Raw genomic sequence first — 25,965 nt, forward strand, 5'->3', positions numbered from 1 at the left:
CGAATAGTTCAAATCCGGGCTTAAAAAAAAACACTTGGAAAAAAAATTCATTCTGCATTTTCCATGAAAAAATTGGGATCAAAATGAAACTAAAATCCCCCCCAAATGCCGTGTGTGGCCCGCAAACCATTTTTGAGCCTCGTTATCCCTTCCGGTCAAAGTCAGCAAAGACTCGAGAACCTCAACTCTGCCGATGATCCCGCTGACCTTTGGTGTGGGGTGATTTAAGAGGCATTTTTTCCTCCCTGATTTTCTCTCTGAACGGTTCGGGTTGACAATTGTAAATGGTAAACTCGTTCAATATTTAGGATCACAAATCCGTGCGTGTGTGTGCGTGCGCACGTTTATTAGCATCACTCTGTCCGCGATTGGAAGGTGAAGCGGAACAATAACTAATTAGGAAATGATCTGAATGAAAATTTTCTCGAGCCCTTATCCTCATTAGTTTTGCGGGTGAGCTGGCGTGCTCACCACAGCTGGCTTTGGGCAGGGGGCGGGACACACCATGTACTCGTCGCCGACCAATTGCAGGTCACATGCCGACAAAACATTCATTCACACTCGCATCGACAATTTAGTCATGATCAACCTAACGCGCATGTTGTACCGAACCTCAGAACTCTGAAGCGGACGTAAGAACAGCTGGCACAAGAGTGGGTTGTGCTTACCCGCTGATATTATCGGGTATTAGAAAAGGTGATGCGAGGTTGCCATAGCAACGAGAGATGCTATTCTGATTTTCACTGTCGGTATACGCACAACGTGAATTTGTCGCTCGTATGCTCAAATGACGACATATTGTTGCTTTAAATCATGTAAGCTGTCTCACTCAGATAGATGCGACCCCCCCGCCCCCTCCTCTGTATGTCTGAGTTCAAACTGCATAATTGATAGCCTACAGTAAGTGTTTTGGAGCGCATGCATTGGAGGACAATTTTCCCTATTGGTGACATGTTGTTGATGCAGAACAAAAATGACATGCCCCCCCCCCCATGCACCACCGGCGCCTGCGTCAATTGTCACACATAACCCACGCCTCTGCTGAGACAGCACTTAGAGGCTGCACAGAGTTACAATGACACAAAAAGCTCCATCCGTATGGACGCATGCTGTATTGTTTTGCTTGTGTGTGCGGTCAGACACGTCAAAACGACAACCATCCTCACAAAAAAAAAACAAAAAACTGTCTGCTACTTTTTTAAAATATTGCCGCAGCCCTCTCCCTGATGGGCTTTAAAAAGCTGTGATGTTTGTTTTGGGCATTTGTGCGCGCAGTTGGCCATGTTGTTTTTTTTTTTTTTCTCCAGCAAGAAAGAGGAGGTTGACTTGGGAATATACAACATCACAAAAAAAAAGTGGCACGCTCCGGAAAAGCGGGGCGAAGTTAGTTGCGGTTGAAGAAAAAGGGGCCAGAGGAATGTCTCCCTGGTGTAAGTGGATGCGACAGCTCCTCACCCAGGAGAGCACTTGTACTGAGCACACACTGGAGGCCAGCAGGGCCACCTGTCACACAGATCTGTGACTAAACAACTCTATTAGCCAACACACATGGGGGCGGGATTGGGGGGGGGTGTGAGTTGCCCCCGCGCGCACGCATACACAATGCTCAAATAGTCATAAATGTATTTGTCATGAATGTCAAACTGAATTTTAAATGTCAAAAAAAAAAAAAAAAAGGCAACGAGCTATCACAATGGCGGCAGCTCATTGTGGAGTTTGACCCCAAGTACGAGGTCGGGTTTAAATGAGACGTATTGTGACATCACGTCGGGCCTAATGGCTAATTAACGGGAAGCTTTCAGGACCATAGGATCCATTTCCTAAAGTTCGTCTGCAATATGGTCATCTACATACTTCCTGGTCTCTTTGTATTTCTTGTCCCTGGGCGTCCTTGTTTTACGATGCTAGCGCCATAGAGACGTTTCAAACGACATACAAGGAACTAGTTAGCTCTTTATAGCTAGTTATGCAACTTGGCTTGCTCTGACCAACCAATCAGAGGACAGAGAATGCTGACGTCATCAAGACCCGACAAGCAGGCCTTTCTGGGGTGAATTTGAACTTGGACTGATTAAAGCGGAAGTCAACCTAAAAATGGCTTTACAATGATATGTTCCACCCATTTTTAGCTATCTGAGGCGGCGGCCATTTTGTCACTTCTATCGACGGAAAATGACATCACATTTGCTCAGGGCTGCTAACGACCAATCATGGCTCAGCTTCAGATAACAGGTGAGCCGTGATTGGTCATTAGTTGACCCCTAAGCAACTGTGATGTCATTTTCCGTCGACAGAAGTGACAAAATGGCCGCCCCTTAGATGACTTAAAAATGAGTGGATTTTGTTTGCTAATGCATATTCCGCAAGCACAATATTAATCAGAACGCTTTTTTAGACTAGGTGGTGGATAGAAGATTTTATCGTAAAGATTTTTTTTTTGTGGGTTGACTTCCCCTTTAAGAAACAGTCCGATTTCGAATTTGGCCAGCACGATGTGATTTTCGAAGGCCGTGAGCAGATAAGACTGACGTAGCAACACTTGAATTATTAAAACGCTGCCATCAAATGTTTGTCTCTTCAAACACAGACCTTGAGCAAATTAGTCCCACCGAGTCCGACAAATAATTGGACAAAAACAAAAATGACCACAAGAGTTAGCGTATGTTACCGAGGGGGAACGGAACTCTATCGTAAACTGAGTATTTTTAAAAAAAAAAATATTTCACATCAATACGACATACGTAGTGTAATTTCGTGAAAAGTTTCCACACCAAGTTCTGTTGTCCCGTGTCCTCATCCCAACGAAACTCGTTGACCTAATCAGGGCGACCCATCATTGTCATTGCTTTTGACATTGTGTCTCGGTCTATGTATAGAAAAGGCGAGTGCTGCCGTTATGTGTTGCCATGTAGGAAGAGTCATAAAGCCCGAGGGGGGGGCAACTAGCCCAGCCAGTCCGAGCCGCCCGACGTTAGTCCGCCCTTCACATGCACCCACGACAGGCTCCACATGCCTGCAGTGCTTTTTTTTTTTTTTTTCACAGCTGCTGACTTTCATTGCAAACGACTGTTTCTCGGAAACCACCCCCCCCCAAATGTGAAGTTGGGGTATTTTCGAATCGAAAGTCATTCAAGTGCTTATCGTTATGTTCATCGTTCGCCGGCCGACTTCGGCCGACTTCGGCCAGGTTGGCTCCATATTCGACTCTCCATACCGTAGCTTGCGTCTGTGGTGCATGGAGAGCAGGATTTACTCCTCCAGGAATGGGCCTTTGGCAGGCTCGCTAATGGGATATGGTCCACAGCTCCACCTGTTCCAATGAATTTCTCCCCTTTGGAGAAGCGAGGCTGCATCATGCGATGGGGGGGGGGGTAATGGAGGGAGGCGATGATTTGAGAGACGGTGATCACCTCTGATTTCATTTTTTTTTTTTTTTCCTCCCAGCAGAGTAAAACATCACCTTTGTTCTTGCCAGGAAAGGGAAAATGGCAAAGGGCTTTTAGGATGAGAGGAAAAAAGCTGAAGGGCAATTTTGCACTTGAATGCAACATTTTCACCATGTGGTACTTTGCTACGCTGGAGCACGACGTGGTGACAGCGTGGAACTCAGCCATGAATTTATCAGAGAACCAGCACATGGTACTTTGCAAACGGGCTCACTCAAGAGCTTTGAAGCTTTTTCTTTGGCTTTTTGTGCCATTTTCTTTTTTTTTTACTAATTTTATGATTTATTTGTTTAAAGCACCATCATTTAGAACAGGGGTGGGCAAACCTTTTTTGATTGGCGGGCCACAATGGATTCTAAAATTGGACAGATGGGCCGGACCAGGAGCAGATAGATGGAGTGTTTTGGTCACCTCACCTCATTGGAGAATATAAAATGCATTTAATTTTAAATAAAAATGAACAAAAGCATTACAACAAAATATCAATAATATTTAGAGAATAAAACATTAGCAAGGTTTATTCATTTGATTTTTTTCAAGTCCAGCGGGCCGGATTAAAACATTTAATGGGCCGCATGTGGCCCCCGGGCCGTAGTTTGCCCACGCCTGATTTAGAATGTCTACTTTAATTTTATTCAACATAATGCAGTGTTTTGTTGCTTTTACATTTTGGATTGGTTCACTAAATTTTTGTATAATATTCTTATTATTTTCCAAAAGTAGAATGAGAGTGTATCGTATCCAAAATTAATTCCTTTCCTGAACGATAAGATGCAATAAATGTAATATTAGCACGGCAGAGTAAAAGCACATGAATTTTCTCTAAATGGTCCAAATAGATTTATTGGAAAACTAATCCTCAACTTCACCTTCACATGCTGCCTTTGTCCGTCGTTTTTAAAAAAAAAAAAATTTTATCATCTCAAAATTAGCAGTGCGTAACTTGTGTTTACATTTATATGACATTCCTATAAAATGTTAATTAAAACACGGCCCGAGGCTGTGAACCGTTAATTGAAGTTTGACCCTGAAAACATTCATTTTTCTCTTATGGCAATTTTTTTATATTTAAACAAATTACACTATCAGTCATTAAGCGAACAAATTAAAATTTTCTACCCAAATTTTAAAGTTTAAAAAAAAAAATAATAAGAAAAGAGTGCTGTCAATTTAGAGCAGCTGCTCCACAGCATTTTGTGAGCGCCGCTGAAGAGTTACGGCCCAACAGATGTACAAATATTCCAGCTAATACTGTGACTCACTCTTTCCCGAGATTATTTTGACAGCTCGCTGATAAAAAGCAAGGTGAGGAAAGATGTGAAAAGCCGCTAGATGGTTGCTTTTGCCACATCAGGGGCAAAGTAGATGATGCTGTCACTTTAACAAGACAATAGTGCAGCGTCTTCCTCCAGGGTTGCAATTCTCTCGTGTCACTTTCCTTCTGGCCGAAAGTGATGGTTTAACTTGAAAAACCCTTCCAAAAGCCAAAGTCGCTGTATGAAGAAAATATCATGCGTTGCTGGAACAAATTATTATTGACAGAACCAGGAGTCAATTCGTAATCATCCGCATTTTTTTTTTTTTCACCGTTTCAAGAGGAAGTCAACCCGCAAAAATTCTTAACGTGTCTCCACGAGTCAAAACACGACATTTTGATAAATATAGCGTTTGTGTTTAAAATGCTAGTTTGTGGCTCAAAATTTCTCTTTTGTGCCTCATTGAATATCAAAACTGAGAATCAAACATTTCGAAAGTTTTTCCCAAAACGCTTGACTGAGCTCTGCGCGCGCATGCTAACGTTGCGCAACACTTTTACGTCGTCTACCAAAAGGACATAGGCAAGCTCAATGGCTACTTAGGCCGCAATCTGTTAGCTCGCTACTAGCGTGGCGAAACATGTTGCGGACTCACTCCGGAGTCGGTAATCATCACCTGCATATCAAGGGCGTAGAAACTTGACGTGTCGTAATTAGGGAATCGTCAGATATAACAACTTGATTGGTGTGCAGAAACTACAGAAATCCAACTCTTTGGATATGAGTCAATATGTTCCTTTTGGACCTCGTTGTGATCGTTCCTCACAGGTACTACATTCATTCATGAGTAAACATGTCCGTGTGTGTCCTTGAGCACCAGCAACTTCTCTGGACATCAGCAATAATAAATAAAAATAAAAAAATAAATAAATAACACGCTCCATCTCATTCATCTCGCCCTTTTGTGAGAATACTCCCTCTGAGTGTGTCCTTTACGCTCAAATCAATATGTGCATTATGATGCTCTTTGCTTCGGGTGCCTAAACACAAAAAAAAAAAAAAAAAAAGAAGAACAAAACAACTTTAGCTCATCGGCATCTTAGGCGATAACGCGCGTTCATATTTCACTCGTTGAAAACGCCCGCCTCCCGTTTCTTTGCATCGCGCACGCGTGGCGTTTTGAAACCTAAGCGAACATGAGAAATGTGTCGGCGCACGGAAACAGAGGTGACTCATTTGCGGATCAAAGTGTTTGTGTTGCACGGGATGCTCAACAAACGTCTGACAGACGGAACATCGGTTTCATCTATTTTGGAGTTAGCACACTTTTAAAACCCACTGGGGGCAACTTGCAAAGTGACTGTTTACGAGGAGGGAAAAAAAAAAAGCTTTGGTCATGACAGCGCTCTGTGCTCAATGTGTCCGTTCTGCTATCTGCTTGGGGAGGAAATGAAAGGTTATTTGCGTCATTTCAAGATGAAATGCTCATAAATGCATTGCACAGGAGTTGTTGTTTTTTTCGCATTTAATGGTGTCGTTGGCCTTTCTGCTCAGGTTTTGTCTTTTTTTTGTGACTCTGCTTAACTTATATTTACGATGCTTTAAGTGGAAATATGCTGGAATTGTGAGCCCAGTTTAAAAAAAAAACATAAGACGTATAAATACGTCTTTGGTAGGCGGTAGACTCAATTTGAGGAAAGCAACTTTCCGAACCTTATGGAATTACAGTTTATCTTCATTTAGTGGAGAAACCGAGTGTTTACACGACAAAAAAAAAAAAAACTGAGATCCCTGCTTGGGCAATCGTCAACTGAAAGGAGAACGACTGCTGCTAGTTTGCAACCAGGTGCGTTCACGGTGCAGGAATTGCAAACGCACACCAATCCTTTTTCTTCCGTTATAATGCCCTTCTGATCACGAGAAGCCAAACTGGATGAATTGCCTCGGCGCTAATCCATAAAGTAAACCTTCCAGTTGATGTCAAGTCTGTTCGTTGGCAATCCTGCACGCTGACATATGCAAAATAATGCTTTTAATGTTCCGACCTTTTGCGAGATTGAATGTTCCCCTAAATGCTGAGGACGTCAGTCAAAGCGACGGTGATGTGCCGCGCGTCAGGTGGTGGGCCGGCGGGTGGGAGTGGAGGTGCGAGATGGACTGGCTGCGGTTATTGGCCGTGACAGGTGACGTTGGCTTTCATTCTGGCGAATGCTTTGTCAGGACGCCGTGGGAATTTTGAGCAGATTCATTTTCTCGTTTTCATGTTGTGACCCGACAAAATGGCGGATAATTTAGTTGGGCCTATTCAGGAAATCGGGTTGTCAACACATGACTCACAAGGTGTATTCATAACAAAGATTGATGACTGGCTCGCTCGGACGCGCTGCAAAGTGACAATAAGCTCTGGCTCGTCACGTACCGATTGTTGTTATATTCATTTAAAAATAAATAAATAAATAAAAAAATAGCCTCGTGTTTGCCTTGACTAACAGATTGTTGAGTCAGTATAGTTTGCTCTGTTTTTCTTTTTCTTCAATATAATAAGATGCGTTTTAAAAAGCTTCAGTATTTGTCGTGACGCATCAAATCGAGTTTAATCGAAATGTTTTTGGGGAAAAAAAAGAAAAGCCTCAAAAGTCAAAACAAGGTGAGGAGTTGAAATTGTCATCATGCTTCATGACATTTTTTTTTTTTTTTTAATTTTTTTTACATTACTGAGGAGAAGTGTGATGATAACCTTAGAACCAGATTTTTTTTATACAAGCAATACAAATATTAAAATGTCTACGAAACATACTAATTTAAAAAGCATATCATCGAATACATAATTGCTCGTGAAAATGCCCAGTGAGGCTTTTTTTATTTTAATTTTTTTCAGTATATAATGACTTAAAGGGTCCAATTTATGGATAATTGGTTTTCTATTGCTTGTATACAGATAATTGGTTCTCTGGAGTGCCTTCCTTCCCGTCAAGTGTGAAATTATTTATTGTTTTTGGTCGAATTCTGCAATTGCGTCTCTGAGTGAACCGTTCTGCTCTTTCCAGAATAATCACAACAATTCCCTCCGCCCACGACATGATCAGCTCGGTTTGGACGGAGCTCCAGAGCTACTTTCAAGCCACAACGCTGTCTGAAATTGTCATGCTGAGGAACTATCATGCAGCAACACCGGAATCCCCCACTCGGGCGACAAAAGGTAAGCAGAGCTGTAATATTTTTTTTTTTGGGATGGACGGATTTTGTGTTAGCTTCCGGCATGGCTTGATTGCTCGGCGAAGTTGTTGACGTGGTGATGGCGGCGGGTTTTTGAGTTTGATGTCCTCACGCCACAAATGCTTTTACTTTCTTTACGGGAGCGCACTAATCAAAACTCGGAGCTATCAAAATCCACATGATGCAGTCACACGTGCATGAAACAAGCTCCTAAAATGAGCCAATTTCAGCGGGACACGAAAGAGGGTGTGTAAAGTGTGCAGAAGTCAACGTGCGTTCCCATGCCAGCGATGAACCATCGTCTCTTGCCTACGTCCTTGGCAAGCGTCTTCAGAGTGCTTAAGTAGTTTTACTTTATTTTAGTTGCGTTTCTTGTCATTTTAGGCGCGTATGAAAGATGATAATATATAATAATACTTAATAGCTTAAATTTATATTGCGCCGTTCAAGTTAGCCAAGGACATTTAACAATGTGTCACGAGGATAATTAAAATGTATCTTACATATGCGTTAGCGTGTGTGTGCGTCTGAACAAGTCCCCGCAAATTGAATCCCTACTATTTTATACATTCATGTTACTAAATATTTGCTTTTTTGAACAGATGGCCCTTGAATATAAATATATATTTTTTAAACGTTTCATTTCTGAGAAATACGCTATCATTAATTGTCCTCAAAAGGAGCCTGCAGGCCGCCGTGTAACATTCCGAAAAGAAATGCGATGGTCAGCTCAAATTGGCCTGACATTCAGGAAAAAAAAAAAAAAAAAAAAAAGACCAGCTCCTCGATGGTGTCAGTTCCTCGTTGTCAGGAGTGGGCCGTGACACCCCCCCCCCCCCCCGCCCCTCCCCTCTCACCCATCCAACATCAGTCATCCTGAAACGCTGACATGAAAACAAACAAGACAGAGGGAATAAGCGGTGGCAGCACATCAACAAACAGCTGTCAAGTGTCCCTGCGTGGCGTGATGGGCCGTGCCACGGCGGGAGGGGCCCGCTGTAAATGGGAAAGGACGTTGGATGTGTTTGGGTGACAGCCCAGGGAAAGGTGTGCGAGAGACGGCTCTCATGAAGAAATACGTTTGACGTTGTTGACGCCGGCTGACAAATAAAATCTTCTTGTCATGCGATAAAACAAAAGCCGCGTGACCGTGGGATGAGTTGATTCCGTTTGGGCTTGAAAAAATAGACGCAAATTCGGTCTCATTATCGGCACGCGTGTCCCCTTCCGCTTCGGCCTGGGCCGATGAACGTTGTTTTAAAAGGTCAAATTCAGTAAAACTGTCACTGACGTCTAAGCACGGCTCAATATGATTGGTTGCTTGCAGAGAGTTGAGGGGGGGGGGTGTTGTTTGAATTGACACAAATATTTCAGAACGGGTCATTTTAGAGCGGTAATTTTAATACTATGAGAACGCGATATTTTTCATCCCGTCAAAAATGAATCTTGTTCAACCGGCGCCAAATGCAGACACCACAGCAGGTTACGTTTCGTAACCACGCGCACCGAAGCGGCGGCGGAATGAAGAAGCTGGTTGTTTTCCCAATGAATTGACGACAATCACCCCAAATTGCACTTGCAAGGCTGTCATGAATCGCGCACGTCGGCTGTCCCTCGACAACGTTGCCACGGTGATTGCTTCTTATCGCCGTAATGATATCACTGCATATGCAATCTTCCTGCCCCCCCCCCCTTGTGTATTCTGCATCATATTTGCGGAGTCTAATATCGTGAAGCTGTTCTTCCTCTTGTAAGGTTTTGCTTCAAATAACTCCAAAAATAGAAGCGTCTGCTGTCTTTTTGGATTGATGACGGGGAAGATTGGGAAATTGCAATTACCGCTGATCTCCGACACCGTACTGAAGATATTTCATATAATACAGGGGTGGGCAAACTTTTTGATTGGTGGGCCACAATGGGTTGTAAAATTTGACAGAGGAGCCGGACCAGGAGTGGATGGATGGAGTGTTTTGGTCGCCTCACCACATCGGAGAAAAAAGAAAAAACATTTAAATGAAAGTGAACAAAAGCATTCCAACAAAATATCTCTTTGACACACCACAAAATTTAAAAAATAAAACATTAGCATCGTTTATTCATTTATTTTTTTTTCCAAGTTTGGCCGGCCGGATTAAGACCTTGAACGGGCCCACATGTGGCCCCGTGCCTTAGTTTGCCCACGCCTGACATAATATGTTGACAATATTTGTTGACCTCGTCTTGTATGTCAGTGAGCTTCAGCGATACGTGTGGACACGGATCTTTCTGAATCGGACGATATCGCTCATTGCGCTTATCTAATGCTTTGAAAAAGAAACCGCATTCCAGAACAGAATGTACGCGTTTATATCGTCTTGATCGCGCCGCCATTGGCGAATCTCTGGAATTCGTGCTCGTGGTGAACGCTAATATTTTTTTCTTTAGTTGGAACGCTCCAAACATTTCTTTTCAAAAGGTGTGAAGGTTCTTGCTTAACGAATATATTTGTTGCGGGAGGACGAATACAAACGTCGGGAAAATGAGGGGGGAAAAGGTCACATTGCAACTTTTGTGAGCCGCAACAAAATGTTGAAAGTCGATAATAAACTGAATGGGAAATTTGTTTTCACGATTCTTTAATATGTCAGGGCTGAGGCAGTAAGTGTGCATCAGAATATTAATTCTATTGGGAAAAAATGCAAACTATTCGAGAGCGCAAATGAGTTGACAGCTAAATATTTGGATTTGAAACTTTGCGGACTGGACTCGTTTGAGCGTTTGCCGCTGTCATTCATTCGTTGTCTTCTCATGAGTGTCACATCTTTATCTGGCGCCACAAATGAAGGCGCCAGCGACTCGGCTGGCTCGGACCCGCCGCTGATGTTTTCCTTTCTTTGTCAGTGACCACACGCGTGAGACGTATTTCTGCTGAAGGAAGTTTGGCAGGCACACTTGACAGCTTTGATCCCTTGAGTTTAATTTGCATCATATTAAAGTCCGCGATTTCCTCACTGATAGAACCGTCTGCGAGGAAGCAATAACTTGATTCATTCCGAGTTTTTATTGTTTTTTTTTTTCAATGCCAGAATATTTGTTATTATATTATTAAAAGGATGCCTTCTACCATCCTTGTCTTGGCTGATGACACTTTACGCAGAGGAATTAGGATTTTTTTCATAAATTTGGTTGCATATTTTTCTCCTTTGATTGTCATAGTACCATTAAAGGTAAACTCAAATGATTCTTATAATAATTTCTTGAGTGGGAGTATGTCATTATGTTCTCTTCACATGACAATCGAGTGTGTGACATTTGGCATGAGCATAATAGAAATTTTATTACATGAACACTTTCCGGGTTCTGTGGCCTCTTGCTCACAAATATTGCTCCCTTGCGACAAAATATGCGTGATCAACTATGAGGAAAATTAATGTGTGAAATATGCTCGGGCTTTGCAACTAATGCAATTTTTACACTTAACGATTACAAAATTGGCATAATCGTAAAAAATGGATTATTATAAATGCGTATTTAAAACATTGTCAAAATAGAATTCATTTTACGTCTAATCTTATATAGTTCAGGATTTGCGTTGTAATTTTAAAGCCAATGACAATTCATAAGTGTATCGCAACATTTGCACCTTTTATTTTATTTTAATGTAACTCGTTTTGGATTTTTAGTCATTTTTCTTTGGTCCAAATGAACTAATATTTTTTTTGTTTTAAAGTGTTATATAGAAAATTATATATATTTTATTATTATTTCTTTTACTTCTTAGAGCTTGTTGAACATGTAAATAACACCAATGGATGAAATGTGTTACTTCTTTCTATCCGTCCAATCTATTCATCGAACCATTACCGCCAATTAATTGAAGAACGAACATATTGGTGAATTGACGGCTCGCCGTTGTTGGTCTCGTGCCTTGTCAGCTATACAGCATGCCCAAAATAACCACATTAGCGGCAATTTGAAGAGGGCTCCAACCGCCTCACACTATTGCGACGCCAATTATTCTCAAAAGTGCTCAGCGGGTGAGTATGACTTGATCTTCACCAGAAACTCAGCAGAGGTTCAGCAAGTGTAGAGAGTGTAAAAAACACAAGTCTGTAGGGGATATGGACCTAACAAGCTAAAGCAGCCTTTGAGTTGCCTGGAGACAGTGGCACGGTTCGAAAGCATAACGGGAGGAAATAAAGTCCTGCCAAGCACAGGGAAAATGAAATAGGCGGCCGAGAATATGAATAAGTGGGTGGTGGCGATGTGGAGGCTTCGGGGCCGCTCCGGAGTGAATGATGGATGTGTGAGAAGCGGTAAGAATTTGGAATCAATATGGGTGGTACATTTGACCATCACAGAGGCAGTGACATTTTGATAAAGTCCTTTTAATGCCATATGCAGAGCGCAATTGTTGGCAAATAGTCGCCAATAAGCTGCTGTTGAGTGCTCGGGAGGCTTGCGAATGACATTTTCGAGCGCCAGGCTATTTCGTAATTAGGGAGCAAATCGTTGAAGTGTCTTATTTGTAGTGTCAATCAGAGTTAATAGGTGTGTTTTAGTAACTAATCTATAGCCCTCATTTCAGCTCTGCCCTCACTGAAGTTCCCTTTGCAAAAACTCTCAAATGTGAGTTGTGGTGGTGGGATTTTGTAGGATTCTATAATGCCCTGCAGGTACAATTTTCCACAGCGTGGCAAACTCCCTATCTGCTTCCTTCGCCTTCTGATAACTTGTGCTGTAAGCCCTCAGTTAGAAAGTCAAATCCTCTTTTGCTTCTTTTTAAGATGACTTTTATGCACTTTTTACTTGGTTTGCAAAAAAAAAAAAAAAATCCAGGAACCAATATTTCCTGCCCTCTGTAATACGAAAAGTGGATTTTTTTTATTACCCATCACTCAATCTATCTGCAATGTCATTGTTTGAGACATTTTGTTCTGCCCTCGCCACGTCACCGCTACGACGAGGCGGACAAACAACTCATTCAATGACCGCACCTGTCGATGGTTTGTGGTTTTTATTCACTGTTGAGGCGAGTCAAAAAGTTGTAAAACACATAAAAACGTACATGTTGCTGCAAAATAAAATACGACAAAACAACATGCCCCTCTTGTCTGCTACGTAACAGACAGGTGAGTAAATTAGCATGCTAACATTCGCGAGCTAATGCGCCAATCGCTGGGTGCTAAACATAACCAAATGTTTTTCAGAATGTTAATTTACAGTGAACAGACTCCACTAATTAATACTGATTTATTACCAGGATATTTACCACATACACACATACTGGCTATGCTTGGCTCAGATCACGAGACTGGAGTCGACCCGTCATAGCGTCCCCGTACGACGCTAAACAGGAAGTGCCTCACGCAACAACATCCGGTTTGCTTTTCAAAATAAAATGAATTAACTTTTACAAAACAAAGCAGGTCTCGAACGATCGAATCGGAAAACAAACACTATATGGCTCATCAGGAGTCAGAATTAATTTATGAACAACTATAGCTATGCATTCATGACATTGCTATTGATGAATTATATGCGACTAACTGTTATTTCATATTTCAGGCTGGATTTATTCTGCAGACTTTTATTTGGAGAGGCCCCATTTGGATATCGCAGCAATGTAAATAAAAAAAAAAAAAGGCATGCATGCGATAAAATATCTTCAGTTTGGAATCGGGCCGCTTCTAAATGCGGCTAAGAATCCAATATCAGACATCTGCCAATGCGAGTGCTGTATAGATGCACATATTTGATGTACACTTTCTATGCCATCTTGACAGCACCAAAACAGAGTCAGCCCTCACCAATTAATCATCATGCTGCGGTGTAGATGTCCTTTGCAACCTAGATTGTGTATGACCTCATTTGAAGTTAAGTAAACGTCAAATGGTGTTTTTAGTCACAATTTGACTTTCAGGCTGTTGTCTTAATATGATTAATGCTGGGATATTATGGTCTGTCTTTCACGAAATTAACTGGCTTATGAAAAAGGAGAGGCGATGCTTTATTGCGACTTTTTCGTCATCTAACTCTGTCTATTGTCACTGTCACCGTTACCCGTCACCAGTTTATTATTGCCATTTGGTGTCACATTCTCTGAAACGGTTTTGCCAAAGGTTAATTTGTTTTCTCTAATAATCAACCCGGATTGTTTTGAAAGGTCAGTTTTGATGACCGGATATTGCTTTAAGAGACTGAATTTTTTTTTTTTAAGAGGGACATGACTCATTCTTGTTGGTGGAAACAACAAAAGAGAACCAGACTGTGGTTAATTTATTTGGCATCTCTTTGGATGGCTAATAAACTCTCCAAGTGTGTGTTATCTCGCCTGATTGGCTGGGAGAATCGAGTCTATAATAAGCAGTGATGGAAATGTGTTAAATGTGTGCGCGAGGAGTGAGAAAAGCATGTGTGAGCCATAAATACTCCATAAACCATGATCCCAAAACACTTTAATCTTGCACTCAAAGTTAACATGCTACTGAGAAGCGCTCGGGAGAACTGAAACTTTCTTTGGACCTCTGGGACTGCAGCTTACTGCTCCATGGGCTGCGACCTCATCGACTCCTCGGGCTTTCTTATACTCCCACGCGCAGCTTTTAACACTTTTGACAGTTATCCTCAAGCACAGTTGTCACCTTGGCATGCTTTAAAAAGCTCCGAGGTGAATGGATAAAGACCTTAGTCGTTTTAACACAGTTTAGCTAGCTAGCTAGCGACAGCGGCCACGTGGCTATGTGCTAAGCTAAAGACCGTAGCTAGTATTTTTCCATTTGCTAGCCTCTTGCAAGCCAACCTGCGGCCACTTTCTTGACAATAAGATGAGCTGAAAGTCAAGATAACATCTTTACTGTATTTTTAACACAAACTTTGGAGCGCTAACATTGCGCCAGACTCGTGAGTCATTCTGTGACAAAGCCACACAGCTGCTGCTTCGGATGGCGGAGTTGACAAGTGATGGAGAAATGCTTCTGATCAGACAAAGAAGTGCTTCAAATAAAGTGGAGAGCTTTTTTTTTTTTTTTTTATCGTAGTGGTTATGAGCTGTTTTTATGTACGCTCTTTACTCTCCGGTCGCGATGGGGCATCAGTACCAGCAAAAAAAATTTGATTGCCCACCTCTGATTATTGCATAGTAGCGGTTGCCATATTATAAACTACTATATTTGAGGACCCTATCTTGTTTCGGAGAGTTTTAAGCTTCAGGGTTTTCATGAGCTGATAAACACTTAAGTAAACTGAAAATGTTTTGCAATCCATCTACTGTCACAAAGCCATCCCATTTTCGTCCGCATAATTCTGAGATTTTCAAATCGAAAGCAAACAAATTAAAGCTCTGCACTCGACTGTTTGTATTTTGATGTGCAATCTTAAATCAATTGAAAATATCCATTCCAAGCGGATACGGCAAAATCCCGTCTGCGCTTGCATTCGTCCTTCTGCGGCCATCTAAATACCAAGCTGTCTTTGTGCTATCACTCCTCTTCGGGCTCGTTGATCTTTGCTGTTGCCCCTCGACGAGCTCTGACTGCAGAATATCAATCAATCGCACCACAGCACGCTCAGTCTTTGTTCACCACCTCTCTCACGATGGCAATCAACTGATTGTGCTTCATCCCTCCGCTCACCCCGTAGACCTGCGCTGAAATGTCAACCAAATTAGCAGCCGGAATACCTGCTACATGGAGCGAGGCCTTCACATCTGAAGCGGCCGTTACATTCATTTAACGATTGAGCGAGAGCAAACAAACACAATAGGACGGTACGTTATTAGCCTGAAACCAAGGTCTTGACCGGCAATTGGTGCTCGGAAAATCCGGAACATGTTAAGTGATAGAGCTGGGTATCGATTAAAATTTCCTAAATTGATTTGATAAAGGGCCGATACAATTTGATTTTCCATTCACGATTCACTTTGATTGATTTTTCGATTCAATCAAGGATTGAAGGGCATTCTCAGAAGAACCAATGCTGAAATGAGTGCAAACGTCCTCCGTTAACAAGGTGCATTAGTAAAAATATGAATATTTACGTTAAAGTTACATTTATCATGTACGTTTTTTTTAACGTGACCTGATCAAAACAATAAATAAGTCTGCCTTCTCACTTGCTGGCGCTAACTTCACTGCTTCCGCCATTTTGTTTTGATGCGCTACTTGCGCGTCTGGACATGTGTAGGCACGGGAATTTATGGGGAAGAAGACATTATTAAAAGTATCGATATCGAGTTATGAAAAGGAAAATCTATTTATTTATTTATTAAACGCTGCCCTAATCAAAAGTATATAACATGGATTAAAGAATTTGTATGAAAAACCTTGCGGCCCTCCATATTAAATAATCCAATTAAAAAAAAATGATAATAAAATAAAATTAATTAATTAATTAATAAAAAAAAATCATGCATTACTTCTATTAAGTAGTCACTGTAAACTCTTACTAGGAGTGAATAAGTGTTTTTTTTCAAAAATTAAAATAAAATTATCAAAATTAAAATTCAATAATTCAGCAGTGGTTTATTTGTGAAATGACAACTGCCTCCACCAGCGGTTTGTTTTAAATTTTTTTTTATCATTTTTTAATTATTATTTTTTTTAACATTGTAACCATCAAGGGTATAGGCAATGTCACTTTCTCAAGAGCCTTTTTCACATTGTTCAATATCACATTTATGCTATAAAAAAAAACGAGTTTGGTTCTTAGATGAAACAACGTTTTAAATAAACTGACGTTTACGGTATAAGCTGCCAATCGGCACTCCTCCTCTCCTGCCATAAAAGCAAATTATCCTGAAGCATTTGTTGTTCTCGCCCATAAAGAGCGGCTTAATCTGTTGGACGCTCCCGACAAACATCAGTTTATGACACAGGAGTTCCTAACCATGACAGCTGTTCTGCATAAACATCACAGCTGCTGTCAGGCTTTCAACTACACTCTGTGCTCCTAAATAGTGGAGAAGCCTTGTGAGGGTTTTTTTTTTTTTTTTTAGCCACATTCTTCTATCATGAATAAAAGCTCCACTGTCCTTGGCTTTAACGTTCGGGTGGCTGTAATGACTTGAATTCTTAAAATTGTCAGTATGGAATACTTCTAATACAAACCTTCTGTAAATTTAAGTATGATCTTGCAGGACTCCAGACTTTCATTCATTTTATTTTATTTTATTTTATTTATTTAATTAAATTTATTTGATTTAATAAATGTATTTATTTATTTATTTATTTAATAACTAGGAGCACATTAGCCGCTTCCATGAAATTTATAAAATTGTCCCGTAACCTGTAGTTCCGCTTACAACATGTACAAATAGCACGTGTGGATGTGCCAGTACATAATTCCGGAATGTCAGAACAGGAATGTTGCTCCAAATTCTCCAAACCGCTTGAATATTTCTCTCACATGCTCATGCAACTGGCGTCATAGAGAATTTGCATCTATCTTTGCAACTTGGTCACAGCTCCATCTCATGCGTACACGGAACTTTTCAACTTTTGAAAAACGGAAAGGAAAGTCACAAAAAAAAAAAAAAAATGTAAATGTACCCTTGACTGCGTTCATTCAACAAAACTGTCTTTAGCGGCACTCTGGGAATAGGAGGTGATACTGTATGCTGATGAAGAGGCGGGTAAGGAATACCAAAACATTGTTGGAGCTGTCGGCCTGTTGCGTAATATGACGCAACCGAAACAGCCTTGGAGAGAAATTCTTACTCCTGCAATATTCATAAAAAGGAAAATATCTACGGGCTAGTTAGAAGTGTTCTTTCCCAACGGCCGTGCTCCATCCCCCATCAGTGAGGTTCCAGATCTTTAACGTCAGTATAATCTTGAATGCGATTTAAAAAAAAAAAAAAAAAAAAAAAAAAAAAAATCTTTTCATCGCCGTCTCCATTGACGGACCACAATAAAAGTTCACAAGGTAATAACGGAATAAAAGCGGAGAGATATGAAAAGCAGAATTCAGTTCATCAGCCGCCTACACAGCAGCCAAATTAATTACAGATCTTCAGTTACCCTCCATGAACATTAAAACGCGTTTATAGTTTTCACAGGCCAGACCTCTGACATTCTTTGAACAACTTGGAAGAAATTAATTACGATGGAGGAGTAGAACAAAGTCTTGATTTTTGAAGTGGTCATTAAGCCCGCGGTGAAGATGTTCTTCAGACTAATGACGTTCGCTATGAAGTGATGCAATAATGTGGAACAATGCCGTTCTTATCAGTGACGGCACATTTCTGATGTCAAATGTCGGATGTGATTTTTTTTTTTTCTTTCTTTCTCCAAATGATTTGCACACAAAGAGTCTAATTTGTAATCAGCAACCAGCGCTTGAAAAAAAAAAAAATACAAAAAAAAGATGATCTGCTGAATACCGATCATTCGCTTTGCTATTTAAATCGATACATCGCACATTACGCAGCCATGAATATTTCATCTGCAAGACTATTACTTCAAATGAATAATTGAAGTGCGTTGGAGGGGTTCAGTGGCACCCTTGTCCCAGAGCTTCAGAATCCGACCGCCCCGCCGGCAAGGTCTTAGTTCACGTCCGGAGATGATTGTCAAATGAACTAATCAAAGAAAATGTAGGAGGTTGTTGCAAATTTTTTTTTTTTTAATTGTGACATCATCTGAAACATGAATACCGATGTCAAAATGTAAGCGGGCCGCAACATATTCAAACTGACAGATTTGAGATTTTTTTTTCAACACACAAAAGGCCTTTTCATTGTCAGTGAATGTCAGTCATTCTTCCAAATACATTACACATGCTTGGAGATAATCGATGCAAGTGTGCAAAGACGGAGAAGAATGTATTATTAAATTTCGTAAATGCTGTCAGTCCTGCTGATTTTTATTTTTTTTTTTTAAATTTCTTTATTATTTTAATTTTTTAATTTTTTTTTTTTTATTTTATTTTTGGGGGAGGTTGGCAAGGGTGCATAGCCCACTTCCCGTTATACAAGAACTGAGCGCCATTGTTTGCATCAGCGGTTCTCATAATTGCATGGCAGCCCGTTTCTGAGCATGACAAGAAAAGCTTATTTTTTTTATTTTTTTTTTGGTTTAAATTATTTTATTTATTTTACAATTTAGACAAAATAGTGGGAAAAAAAAACCAAACACACATATTATAATTAATCAAAATTGGCAGTGTTGATCATGACATTTCCTTCTCATGCATTTTTTTTTCACCACAAAGGGACTTTTAAATATTAACCGTCATATTTACGCGTCTCGTTCGAGCTACATTGTTTTGCTGGACTATGAAATCCTGTCAATTTTTTTTTTTTTTTTTGGGAACTGCTTCCAATTACTGTAGTGGATTCCAGCCACTGTATTGAAAATACGTTGTACCATTATAATGAGAACCATCCTCGGTAAACACTGAAAGAATGTTCTACGCGCAACAGCGCACACGACTTACATGCGCTAATTTATGTATTCTAAGGGAAAACACATTTCTATTTGCATTTCTCACATAAGTAACGTTTTGTCAATTATTTCAAACTGATGCTATGCGCATCAAACACAGGCAGAGCTGGAATTCATTAAACGCTGTCAAACTTCTCATGTTAAAACCATCGAGGTCATTTGTTTAATTGTATTTTCTTGAAATGTTGCTCTTTTAGCCATAACTGTTTCAGACACTGCACTTTATTTTTTATTGTTTTTATAATTCTTTTATCAGCGCACCAAGCCGTTGTGGTTTTTGTTGTATCACAAGTGGAAGAAGGCAGGCGGCCGCAAAATGGCGACTGCAAGTAGCACTTCAAAAGCAGCACGATGGTTGACATCAAATGAAGAAACATACATAAAATATTGAGCGAGTAGATTCTAACCTTCCGTCTCTCCACCAGGGATTGGGATGAATCCATTTCCCGCGCTCTGAACTTCATCAAAATGGAGATAAGACTTTCTTTCAAGTGTTGAGCTGTGCTGGGTGTTAAGTAACGCAAGGTCAAAGTCGGTGTTCATGTCAGATTATGGAAATGTCCGTCCCCTTTTTTTCCCCCGTTTGGCGGCTCGACAGTGACGAAGGGTGTCAGACGCACGGTTGTGGTTAAGTGTGGCGAACGCAGATGGACGTGTTGATTGTATGAAGAGCGCTCGTTTCCCACACAACCACACTCATTTGGAGCGTCGCTCTCAGACAGGTTATAATTTCTGTGTAATTGCCTCCATTAGCTTGAATGGCTCTTGCGAAGCTGGAGTATGTTTTGACATATTGTGAGGGCAGATAGTGGAGCACGGCCCCTGCAAGCTCTTCCATCCTCTTTCTGCCTCTCTTCAAAACACTAAAGTGGTATTGTTATTGACTTGATTCATCAGCATCCGCTAATGCGGCGGTCGCCCAGCTTTTTTCCCCGCCACGGACTGGTTCGTACGAGTCTATAACTTTTGCGGACTGGGGAGCTGGCACCTGTTGCTAATGCTAACAGCTAGCTAGAGGGATTTGTTGTACTCGTCCCCATTTTTTTGAAACTTGGTTCGGTTATTGTTTTTCAAAGTCAACGCAAATTGTTAGCAAATTTGTCATATTGATAAAACACAAAAGATTATCAGTCGTCTTTCATGAAGGACTACGGAAATCGGCGAATAATTACTTTTAAGAAGGGGCTGTCATTTGAAGTTAAATAATGGTTTGAAAAGATGACTTTAGTTGGCGATTGATTTGATAATGGATTAGTTGTCAATTAATCGGTTACTTTTGAGACCTAGTTGTAGGAATGGAGATGTCAAGTGACATTTAAAGCTTTGGATAGAAGCGGTCGGTGGAGTGAGGGAGGGGCGGAGTCATTTGATATTAGTCTGCCTATGGAATGATAGTGTGCTATCAAGAATGACCCCCAGACTCTTAATCTGAGGGCAAGGGCAAATTTGGGAGCATTAAAATATGAACTCATCCAATTAGTTAAACGTGGCCTCGCTTTTTTTCGTATAAAAAAAAAAAAAGAAAGTATCTGTTTGGAAAATCCATGACCACTTTTCACCTTTTGGTATTTTCAGCAGGAAATGTCATCACTAGTTCAACATGTATACAAAGCAGCAACACAAAGCTTTTCAACGGATGGAAATGCGATGCAGTTCATGAAAGAAAAAGAGCTTCATTCAAATTTCCGATGGCAGTTCCCGTACATGAAAAAAAAAATCAAACAAGAAAATTGCTCAGGAAAAAAAAGCCGCCATTGTTTATCTGCCAGGCATTCATATCCTCTGTTATAGTTTGTCCTTCTAGACAGCGTTGATAGTGACTTATCTGCTTTTCCATCGCTCCCCGAACTCCCCCGTATCACTCCAATCCTACTGAATGGCAATCTGCACTTTGTTCTCTATGGATCAATGGCTCATATCAAGTATAAACCAATTTCCTTTGCAATCTGCACTCTGGGAAATAAACAGACTCATTCCCTCGGCAGCCCGCCGAACCATTGTTCAAATAAATGTTTTTGAACTTGGCCAGATACTGAAACTTGAGCCGCCTGCCGTTAAATACCGCCGCTGTCCGATGAAAACTTTACAAGTGGACTTGATGACAATTTGAACCGTGTGGTGCTGCGTGTTCCGTGAACGACGTTGCTTAAACGAACGGCAACCGATCGCGGCAATGTTTACGATGATCATTTTCAATCGACCGCCTCCAATGTCCCACAAAAGCGCGTATTTTACGTTTACGGGTAAACATGGTCAAACGTTGAAGCTCTTGCCTCTCATAAACTACATCACGTTTGATGAAATTTATTTATTTATTTATTTAATTTATGTAATTTTTTTATTTTTTTATGTATTTATTTATTTATGTAATATTTTTTGTATTTATTTTTTATTTATTTTTTTATTGTGCCAGACTGCTCTTTGAGTCTACCTTTTCCTGTTTTTTTTAATTTTTTTTTATTAATTTTTTTTTTAAAGTTTGAATTTGCAGAAAATCAACACTTATTATATAAACCAGCTAAAGCCAAACTTTAAACCCCGTTCGTTCCTTTGTGCAAATACATCCAAGAGCTGAATGAGTCACATAAAATAATAACTCTGAGGATGGAAGAAAAATACAATGCAACATGCGTTATTAATAGCACATTTCAGGGGCACATCCAGGTTAACGGATGTATTAGGCTGGATGCATGCCGCAGACGTATGGCCAAGTTAATTCTCCCTGAACATGGAAATGGTTTGATCTCCTGCAAGAAGCGTTTCCTCTGAACCTCCCACTTAATGTTTTGACACTGTTCTCCGTGTAAATGCGCAGCGTGGCTCTCATGAATACTGAGAGCTCTCCTTTTGCACATGAATTGTCAGAGTGGTTGGAGATCATTTAATTCTTTGGAGATGGTGATTAACACACGCATTCGTTTCAGGCTGTGCACCTCTTTGATGCGAGTGGAGGGAGAAACGCCACTAGAGGGAATGCGGAGGAGGATTGTACGTTGCCACACACCATTACCGTGATGTGTGGCAAAGCACAAGAAGGGGAGGGGAAAAAAAAAAAATCGCCTCCGTCAAAAAGAACAAAAAAGCACTTTCCAGCTCGACAAAGACGGGCGCTGTGCAAACTAGTAATTATCCTCGCGTTTCGCATGTATCAACATCGGCTCATATTGACATCCTGTTCTCTTAAAAGCTACACTCAAAGACTCTGCTGAAAAAAAGTCCATGTATGGATTTATCAACAAGCTGTGACGACTATTTCCATTTCGTATGTGCGCATGAATTGGGACTAAACGTTTAATTAACTAAATGTACCCAATACGTGTTCGTTTTTATTTTCGAGAAGGAAAATGTTCGAATAAATACTCAACAACTGATCGAAATTTGTTCCGATCGTCTCTTCAATTCTTTGGTGTTCAGGAAATAGCACAAGTCAGATATCTGGGCTACTTCTCTTATCCTCGCGAGGACCCAACACCCAAGATGAATGCATTCAAAAAGAATGTAGCACTCACAATTTATCGGTTCCCTGACACGAGACAGGTTTTTTTTTTTCTATCGTATGCCATGTCGCTTGAAATCGTTTTCCCTCTCTGCCTCCGTCTCAAGGGTCCACGACTGATCCCACAAATTGCCGCTACTGGACCATCTTGTGCAAGTCAAGCATTTTGTTGTCTTTAGCTTGACCGAGTATGTGGCGCTATGCGAAGTGCTGACCACCGTATGTGTGTGATGCAAATTGGAGTACAGATCATTAACAGTCTACGGAACTCGACACATTTAAACAGAGCAGTACATGAGTAACATACGAGAATAATATACGCCCAGCAAACACAATCACGTCTCATTAACGTGCACGGTACTTTTGATAAACGCTTAACACCTGCCGTAAATATGAACCCGCTAATGTTAATGATCAACATCGTGCCACGTAAATGCTCAACATACTGCCTTAATATAATAAAATGCTTCAAGCTCATAATCACACGAAAGTCTCAAAGGGCTTCACACCGTTGACAAATATTGGCGACATGAAATGATCATAACCCCCCCTCAGGAGGGCAAGGAAAAAAAAACATATGGGGGCGGGAAATGAGAAACCTTGAGAAAGGGACCACAGATGGGAGATTTAATGCAGCGTCGCCAAGTTGGTTTTGAAAAGAATGCTAGTCAGTCACAATTGAAACAATAAAAAATACTTTCCAAACACTTTTCACTTGAATGAAGAAAGAGAAGACTTAATGAGTGAAAGTATCAAATGTCCAGACAAGAAAATGACATCACACAGTCATGTAGTGTTAAAATGTAACACACTCATTTGATCACAAGTGACAAGCAGCTAGCTAGCTAGCGGCTAACGCAAGAAGCTAACGTTCCAGTCTACATCTGCTCTCAAATTGCACAAAATGACTCAAATCCACACCAGTCAGAGGATTTGAAAGTGCCCTACGGCATATTTGAACAAAACAAGTTACCTTAATCCCACATTTGCTAACTTTTAACATAATACCGCAGTTTTAAAAAGTTTGGTCATTTAACGGTGCAGTGGAGAAGTTTTAACCAATCAAACCGCGGGATGTTCCTTGCTCATTCCCTGATAATATGCCAACACCATCCTTTGGTTAAATATCTCCTTGTTTTTAAAGGTCATTGCCCAAATAGTGATTCAGAAGCTCATGCTAAAGGGCATCTGGTCCTGGAATGAAAGCAAGGTGAAGGTCATTTGTCGACTGGAGAATCCATCCGTACATATATTACCTCTCATCTGTAAACTTACCACCGTCATTATCTTCAGTGACTTTGCCTTTTTCTTTTGTATGGCGGAACTCATTCCATCAGAGTTCCTGCCAGTTGGATTTGGTTTCTTTGCAAGTCTTCTGATACATAATACATGACAGTCGCTCCGTTATGCATAAAACGCATGTGTGAATACGTCAGATTCTTGTCTTTGGATCACGTTCGTAGAGCGAGGTCAAGATCTTCAAATCTTCTCTTCTGCACCTTCGGACGCCATTTCGTATGTGAGACAGACTGAAGGAAATGAAAACAAGTGCTTCTGAACTGGCTGAAGCGAATGACTGTTAAGTTGCTAATGACGTGGGAAGCGCTTCAGTAGCTTTTTTTTTAGTGCCATTCCGGGAATATTAGTAAGATAAAACATTGTGGATATGAATGTGCGCGTTCAATCGACTTTGAGATGACATTGTCGGCATGGCCGCCAGTGTTCTTGCTTCAGCCAGTCATGTCGACGGAGGCATTATGTGCATGTGTGTTTGTTGTCTGCTTGGAAAAGGCAAAAAATTTTGTTTAGGTGTGATTGATTAATTTTAGCATGCTATGCGTTAGCTGTTGTGCTAATTTCACGAACAAACGTAGCTAATGGGAATAAAAACAAACGGAGATTAGTGTTAAGATTTTTTCTTTTAATACGAATAATGGGGTTGCATTGGCTTGAGTGACACTCAAGTAAGTCTGAAAACATTGAAAAAATAAATAAATAAATAAAATAAAATAGACAAAAGGCCTTACCTTATTTAGTACCCATGGTCACAGCAATTCGATTCATGGTCATTTGTGTCACATAATTAACTCATTCACTACCAGCCGAGTAAAAAAAATAAATTAATTAATTAAATAAAAAAGAGATCTTTGACGTCTCAAGTCGTCAATGGCAATAAATGAATGAATTATTAATGCACTTTAAGAAAGTATTAAAATTGTTGAAAAATTAATTAAGCATTCTGAAATGATGTTATTATTAACGCAACGTTCAAACTACATGTTGTCGCCGGATGTTTCGGTGGTGTTTTCAAATGAAGACTTCAGACTCATCCTTCTGTGTAGAAGTTGGCAGCTGCCTGATTAGGGTTCGATTACGACCTTCCTGTGTGGAGTTTGCATGTTCTCCCTGTGCCTGCGTGGGTTTTCTCCGGGTATTCCGGTTTCCTCTCACATTCCATGCGTGGTACACTCCAAATTATCCCTAGGTGTGAGTGTGAGCTTGGGTGGTTGTTGATTGGCTAACAACCAGTTCACTCCCAGAAGATGGCTCGGATCGGCTCCATCACGCCAGCGATCCTTGTGAGGAAACGCGGCTCAGATAATGGATGGATAGCAGTTTCTTATCTGTTTTATCAACTTTGCTATATGCGGTAATTATATTTCATAGAAGGCCTCCCTTCTATTATGTTTACCCATTGTCAAAGGCGCTGTACCCCTTTGTTCACCCCGGTATGAATAATTCATTCAAATACAGGCAACCAAAAAAAAAAAACGATAAAAGCAACCGCATATTGTTGGCGATCAGGGAGCTAAGGCAGCGGAAGCGTCAGGCGCAATTATAGCTGAGGGAGAAAGAATAAGTGCTGCGGTGTAGTGCGGCGGCCCCCGCTTGTCCCTTTAGCTGCGTCCTCATCTCATGGAGCCGGTGTGGATGGCCGCATTAAGACGCACAGGTAGACGGATAGGGAGCTAAAGTGACCCTCTGCTCTCGACGGCGCTGCAGCGCTGGCCGGCGTCAGGCTAAGCCACTTTGACTCTCTCGGCCGGCTTAATTGCTCTGCCAACCCGGTCGCAAGCATTGAGCGGCCTGACTTACTGCGCCCCTGGGAGTGTATTACCACTCCTCGC

The 25,965-nt window shown here is 40.9% G+C and overlaps 1 long non-coding RNA gene across 2 annotated transcripts in view; it reads left to right on the plus strand.

Moving 5' to 3' along the window:
- LOC148326383 (uncharacterized) overlaps window positions 1–25,965 on the plus strand; it is a 111,201-nt gene that overhangs the window by 1,879 nt on the left and 83,357 nt on the right. For both annotated transcript variants that reach the window (XR_015846172.1, XR_015846173.1), the window contains exon 2: window positions 7,750–7,901. This is a non-coding gene — a long non-coding RNA (uncharacterized LOC148326383). The remainder of the gene's footprint in view (window positions 1–7,749; window positions 7,902–25,965) is intronic.

The sequence above is a fragment of the Idiotropiscis lumnitzeri genome, chromosome 12, assembly GCF_059441095.1.
Source record: "Idiotropiscis lumnitzeri isolate Australia: NSW breed Sydney's pygmy pipehorse chromosome 12, RoL_Ilum_1.0, whole genome shotgun sequence".
In the NCBI taxonomy this organism is placed as follows: domain Eukaryota; kingdom Metazoa; phylum Chordata; class Actinopteri; order Syngnathiformes; family Syngnathidae; genus Idiotropiscis; species Idiotropiscis lumnitzeri.